This window comes from Triticum urartu, chromosome 3A (assembly GCF_056163025.1).
Source record: "Triticum urartu cultivar PI428250 chromosome 3A, HENAU_Tu73, whole genome shotgun sequence".
Classification (NCBI taxonomy): Eukaryota; Viridiplantae; Streptophyta; class Magnoliopsida; order Poales; family Poaceae; genus Triticum; species Triticum urartu.
In genome coordinates, this window is record NC_141875.1 from 429,341,598 (window position 1) to 429,348,805 (window position 7,208).

Below are 7,208 nucleotides of genomic sequence, written 5' to 3' on the forward strand. Positions count from 1 at the left end.
TCTTCACGATCGACCGATCCTAGCACCGAACGTACGGCACCTCTGTGATCTGCACATGTTCAGCTCGATGACGTCCCATGAACTCACGATCCAATAGAGCTTCGAGGGAGAGCTTCGTCAGCACGACGGCGTGATGACGGTGATGATGAAGCTACCCGCGTAGGGCTTCGCCCAAGCACTACGACGATATGACCGAGGTGGATTATGGTGGAGGGGGCACCGCACACGGCTAAGAACAATGTCAACTTGTGTGTCCTAGGGTGCCCCCTGCCCCCGTATATAAAGGAGCAAGGGGGAGGGTGGCCAGCCTTGGTGCGCCCCAAGGAGAGGAGGAATCCTCTTCCTACTAGGAAGAGGATTCATCCTTTCCTAGTCCAACTAGGAAGAGGGAAGGGGGAAGGAAAGAGGAGGAGAGGAGAAGGAAAGAGGGGGCTAGCCCCCAAAGCCCTAAACCAATTCGGTTTGGGCCTAGGGGGGTGCACCCCACACTTCCTTGCTGCCCTCTATTTCCACTAAAGCCCACGAAGGCCCATTGACCCTCCCGGTGAATTCCCGTAACACTCCGGTACTCCGAAAAATACCCGAATCACTCGGAATGTTTCCGATGTCCGAATATAGTCGTCCAATATATTGATCTTTACGTATCGACCATTTCGAGACTCCTCGTCATGTCCCTGATCTCATCCGGGACTCTGAACTACCTTCGGTACATCAAAACACATAAACTCATAATACCGATCGTCACCAAACGTTAAGTGTGCGGACCCTATGGGTTCGAGAACTATGTAGACATGACCGAGACTCATCTTCGGTCAATAACCAATAGCGGAACTTGGATTCTCATATTGGTTCCTACATATTCTACAAAGATCTTTATCGGTCAAACCGCATAACAACATACGTTGTTCCCTTTGTCATCGGTATGTTACTTGCCCGAGATTCGGTCGTCGGTATCTCAATACCTAGTTCAATCTCGTTACCGGCAAGTCTCTTTACTCATTCCGTAATGCATCATCCCGCAACTAACTCATTAGTCACATTGCTTGCAAGGCTTATAGTGATGTGCATTACCGAGAGGGCCCAGAGATACCTCTCCGACAATCGGAGTAACAAATCCTAATCTCGATCTATGCCAACTCAACAAGTACCGCCAGAGACACCTGTAGAGCACCTTTACAATCACCCAGTTACATTGTGACGTTTGGTAGCACACAAAGTGTTCCTCCAGTATTCGGGAGTTGCATAATCTCATAGTCAGAGGAACATGTATAAGTCATGAAGAAAGCAGTAGCAACAAACTAAACGATCATCGTGCTAAGCTAACGGAATGGGTCAAGTCAATCACATCATTCTCCAATGATGTGATCCTGTTAATCAAATGACAACTCATGTCTATGGCTAGGAAACTTAACCATCTTTGGTTCAACGAGCTAGTCAAGTAGAGGCATACTAGTGACACTTAGTTTGTCTATGTATTCACACATGTACTAAGTTTCTGGTTAATACAATTCTAGCATGAATAATAAATATTTATCATGATATAAGGAAATAAATAATAACTTTATTATTGCCTCTAGGGAATATTTCCTTCATGATGGTGATACGATACCGGGGCACTCCACCAAGCTCGGCAGTTGCCAAGGGGAGTGCCCATACCCGATACTCAGTTCTCCTTTGGTGGTAGTGATGATGGAGTTGGTCATGATGTAGGCTTTTCATCCTTCTTCCAAGGCATAGGCTCACCATCATAGAAGGATGATCGAGTCTCCGGGATCCTCGAATCTGCTGCCAAACTCATCCTCTTGAATATATATTCATACTCACAGTTTTGGTTTTGCAGGTCATAGATCTGGGCTTGGATGTGCTCGATTTTCTCATGAAGCTTGAAGGTGGTCTCCCCAATGTCCTCGGCATCCATCTTGTTATTGTTGGTGAACTCCGCGATCATCATGTGGTTGGCGTCGAGTCCGCGTTCCACCATCCCCTAGCAGTTGAAAACTTGTTGCTCCATTGCTTCGAGTCTTGTCTCCATGCTTCCGGTCCTCCTTGGTCCCTCAACATCGCGGATGTGCAGCACCCCCTCACGCAACTCAATGGTTTGAGGGTGTTGCAGCACCTCCACAAGGTAGGGGTTGATGACCCTCTCGAAAAACTTGTCCTTGGGGACGCTTGAAGACGTCATGGTGATCTAGATCTGTCAGAAAAACAGCTTGAAACAAAAACATGAGATATTTGCATGGTGCGGTGGTCAAAACCTTCGGGAGATTATATAATGAATTTTTACCGACCAAAAGAAGTATCATGCAAGAAAAAAGAGTCCGGAAGGCACGCGAGGTGCCCACGAGGTAGGGGGCGCGCCCTCCACCCGCGTGGACGCCTCGTGTCCTTTTTGTACTGCTTCTTATTTTCCTATTTTCTTAAATATTCCAAAACGGAGAAAATTTGCAATTAGAACTGTTTTAGAGTCGATTTACTTACCGTACCACATACCTATTCATTTCGTAGTCTGAGACGTTCTGGAAAGTGTCCCTTATATACTCCTCCGGGGTTACAGTTTCAATAACATTAGTTTCAACATGTATAGGATTACCTGAGATATAATGTTTGATTCTTTGACCGTTCACCACCCTCGGATTTGTGACTTCGAAGTTGTTAATTTTTATGGCAGTGGCACCGAAACGATAGACCTCCTCGATAACGTAAGGACCTTCCCATTTAGAGAGGAGTTTTCCTGCAAAAAAATCTTAAACGAGAGTTGTATAACAATACATAATCACCTACATTAAACTCACGTTTTTTGTATCCTTTTGTCATGCCATCTTTTAACTTTTTCTTTAAACAGTTTGGCATTTTCAAAGGCCTAGGTTCTCCACTCATCAAGTGAGCTAATGTCAAATAATCTCTTCTCACCGGCAAGTTTGAAGTCATAATTGAGCTCTTTAATGGCCCAATATGCCTTATGTTCCAGTTCGAGAGGTAAGTGACATGCTTTTCCATAAACCATTTTATATGGAGACATACCCATAGGATTTTTATATGCAGTTCTATAGGCCCATAATGCATCATCAAGTTTCTTTAACCAATTCTTTCTAGATCTATTAACAGTCTTTTGCAAAATTAATTTAAGCTCTCTATTGCTCAGTTCTACTTGACCACTAGACTGTGGGTGATATGGGGATGCAATTATATGATTAACATCATACTTAGCAAGCATCTTATGAAAAACACCATAAATAAAATATGAACCACCATCAGTCATTAAGTATCTAGGGACTCCAAACCTCGGATAAATAACTTCTTTAAGCATCTTAATAGAGGTGTTATGATCAGCACTACTAGTTGGAATAGCTTCTACCCACTTAGTAACGTAATCAATAGCAACTAAAATATGTGTATACCCATTAGAGGAAGGAAACGGTCCCATATAATCAAAGCCCCAAACATCAAATGGTTCAATAACAAGTGAATAATTCATTGGCATTTTTTGACATCTACTAATGTTACCAATTCTTTGAGATTCATCACAACACAAGACAAACTTACGGGCATCCTTGAAGAGAGTAGGCGAATAAAAACCGGATTGCAATACCTTATGTGCAGTTCTATCTCCAACATGGTGTTCTCCGTAAGCCTCGGAGTGACACTTGCATAAGATCTGTTATTGTTCATGCTGAGGTACACAACATCTAATAACACCATCTACTCCTTCTTTATAAAGGTGTGGGTCATCCCAGAAGTAATGTCTTAAATCATAGAAAAACTTTTTCTTTTGCTAGTATGTGAAACTAGGTGGTATAAATTTAGCAACAATGTAATTGGCATAATCAGCATACCATGGAGCAGTACGAGAAGCATTTATGACAGCTAATTGTTCATCAGGAAAACTATCATCTATAGGTAGTGGGTCATCAAGAACATTCTCTAACCTAGACAAGTTGTTTGCAGCGGGGTTCTCAGCTCCTTTTCTATCAATAATATGCAAATCAAATTCTTATAGTAGGAGAACCCATCTAATAAGTCTAGGTTTAGCATCTTTCTTTTCCATAAGGTATTTAATAGAAGCATGATCAGTGTGAACAGTTACTTTAGAATCAACAATATAAGGTCTGAACTTATCACAAGTATATTGGATAACATTTAATTTCTTATCAACTCTTTGTCCTAAAGCAGCACCTACAACATAGTCACTAGCATCACACATAAGTTCAAAGGGTAAATTCCAATCATGTGGCTGAACAATGGGTGCAGAAATCAAAGCTTTCTTAAGTATTTCAAATGCTTCTACACAACCATCATCAAAGACAAAAGGAACATCTTTTTGTAAGAGATTAGTCAGAGACCTGGAAATTTTTGAGAAGTCTTTAATGAACCTCCTATAAAAACCGGCATGACCAAGGAAACTTCTTATACCTTTAATGTCCTTTGGACACGACATATTTTCAATAGCATAAACTTTAGCTTTATCAATTTCAATACCTCTTTCAGAAATTTTATGCCCCAACACTACTGGAATCAGCTACTTTGCCATCTGCCAGCTCTTTGCCGTCCGCTAGCAGACGACAAAGATTCTTTGCCGACGGCTAGCAGACGGCAAAGAGGGAGGGGCCCCACTGACGAGCTGCTTAAAAAAGCTTAACGGCCCCCCTCTTTGCCGTCTGCTAGCAGACGGCAAAGAGCACGCGGACGGCAACGAATTAACATATCTAATAGCCGCGCCCCACCCCGTCCCTCTCTCTGTTTCTCTCCCTCTTCACACGCGCGCCGCCGCCCCACCACTCGCCGCCGCCCCGTCGCCCCACCACCCCGCCGCCCCACCGGCCCCCCGCCCTGGTGCCACCGCGGCCCCGTCGCCCCCGCCGCCCTGCCGTCTCGGCGCCACCGCGCCCCGGCCCCCCCGCGCCCCACCGCCCCGGCCCCGTCGCCACTCCCGCCCGGCGCCGTCGCCCCACCGGGCCCCCGCCGCCCTGCCGTTTCGGCGCCGGCCCCCCGGCCCCCCGCGCCCCACCGCCCCGGGCCCGGCCCCGTCGGCACTACCTCCCGGCGCCGCCGCCCCAGGCCGCCCCGCCCCCCTCCTCCACCGGCCACCTCCTCCACCGGCCCTGCCCCAGGTAAGCTCAACCTCCTCTTTTTTTTCCTTTTTTCTGTTTTTTTAGTTTTAGGTTTATGTTTAGTTTAGATTTAGTTTTAGTTTTAGGTTTAGGTTTAGGTTTAGTTTTAGTTTAGTTTTAGGTTTAGATTTAGTTTTTTCCTTTTTTCTGTTTTTTCTAGTTTTAGGTTTATGTTTAGTTTAGATTTAGTTTTAGTTTTAGATTTAGGTTTAGTTTTAGGTTTAGGTTTAGGTTTAGTTTAGTTTTAGGAAAGAAGAAGAAGAAGAAAAAGAGGAGAGGAGGAGAAGAAGAAGAGGAAAAAGGAAAGGTAGAAGAAGAGGAGGAGGAGGAGAAGAAAAAAGAAGAAGAGGAAGAAGAAGAAGAAGAAGAAGAAGAAGAAGAAGAAGAAGAAGAAGAAGAAGAAGAAGAAGAAGAAGAAGAAGAAGAAGAAGAAGAAGAAGAAGAAAGAGGAGAGGAGGAGAAGAAGAGGAGGAAAAAGGAAAGGAGGAGGAAGAAGAAGAAGAAGAAGAAGAAGAAGAAGGAAAAAAAGGAAGAAAAGGAAGAAAAGGAAGAAGAGGAAGAAGAAGAAAAGGAAAAAAGAGGGAAAAAACCCGACCCGACACGGCACCCCGACACGACACCCCGACCCCGAGACCCCGACCCCGACACCCCGACCCCGACCCCGACCCCGACACCCCGACCCCGACCACGACCCGACACCCCCACCCCGACACCGACACGGCACCCCGACCCCGACCCCGAGACCCCGACCCCGACACCCCGACCCCGAGCCTGACCCGACATCCCGACCCCGAGCCTGACCCGACACCCCGACCCTGACAACCGACCCCCTGACCCCGACACCCCGACCCCGACACGACACCCCGACCCCCCGACCCCGACACGGCACCCAGACACCGACACGACCCCCCGACCCCCGACCCCAAAACAGCACCCCGAGCCTGACACGGCACCCCGACACCGACACGACACCCCGACCCCCGACACCTCCCGAAAAGGTGTTCTTTGGCCTTCCAGAGGCCGACAGGGTCATATATTTGTGAATTATTAGTTAGGTCATATATTTTTCGATTTTGTTATGAAAAACATCATATATAATTGTGTTGATCGGGTAGTTTTAAATGTGCAGTTGTTTCATCGCTGCGAGGTTTGGTGTTCGACGACCTCGCCGTGCGTTTGACGAGCTCTGCCCCTTCGTTCGTGGGTGAGCACAAATGACATGTCCTCCTCCCCCATTAATTATTTGATCTATTCCAATGAAACTTGATAGCTAGCTATATATGTGTCTTGAATCCAATATGTGTCTCCCGTTCGAAAGCGTCATAGTTATAAATATGCATGCATTTGCATATTTATAACCTTGATTCTTTCGAATTGTCCAACGCTATCCATAGACAGCCCGAGTATGTGTAGATTGGGTTCGTTTTCCCATATGCTTTGCTCCGGATCCGACGCATAAATTTCGTCAGTGCCTCCCCTGTTGTTCTCCGGGTACACATCCTCTCTGTTTATTGCCGAGACGTGTATCAAGAGAACAGCGGGGAGGTGCTGCCGAAATTTTTCGTCGGATCCGGAGCATAGCATGGGAAAATGAACCCAATCTACACATACACGGGTGGGATTAGGACCTATCGTTACCTATTAGAGTGTAGGTTGCATGGACGTAATAAAATTGACAAAGTAGATCAACTGATGAATATATACATGGTGAATTACATATATAATTATTGTGTGTCCAGTAGCTCTGGAAGTCAAGGTGAGTGATCGTGCGTGGATGTATACCGGTCACACTGGTCAGAACAAATGGAGCGCTGAATGGTTCACAAAAACCAAGGGGTTTTTGCAAGCCGCATTTGCAAATGGCCAAAGGAAAACCTGGTGCCCCTGTTTCCAGTGCGGTAATTGGGAAAGGAGGACAGAGGCTGAAATGGGCAAACACCTGCAGAAGAGTGGTTTTACGCCCGATTATACGGTGTGGAAATTTCATGGTGAGTCTGCCCAACGTGACCGAGTTGAGGTGGATCGTCGTCGCACCGACGAGCATGGTACCGGGATGGAAAACATGGTGCAAGACTATGATGATGCTCGGGATTCGGATGA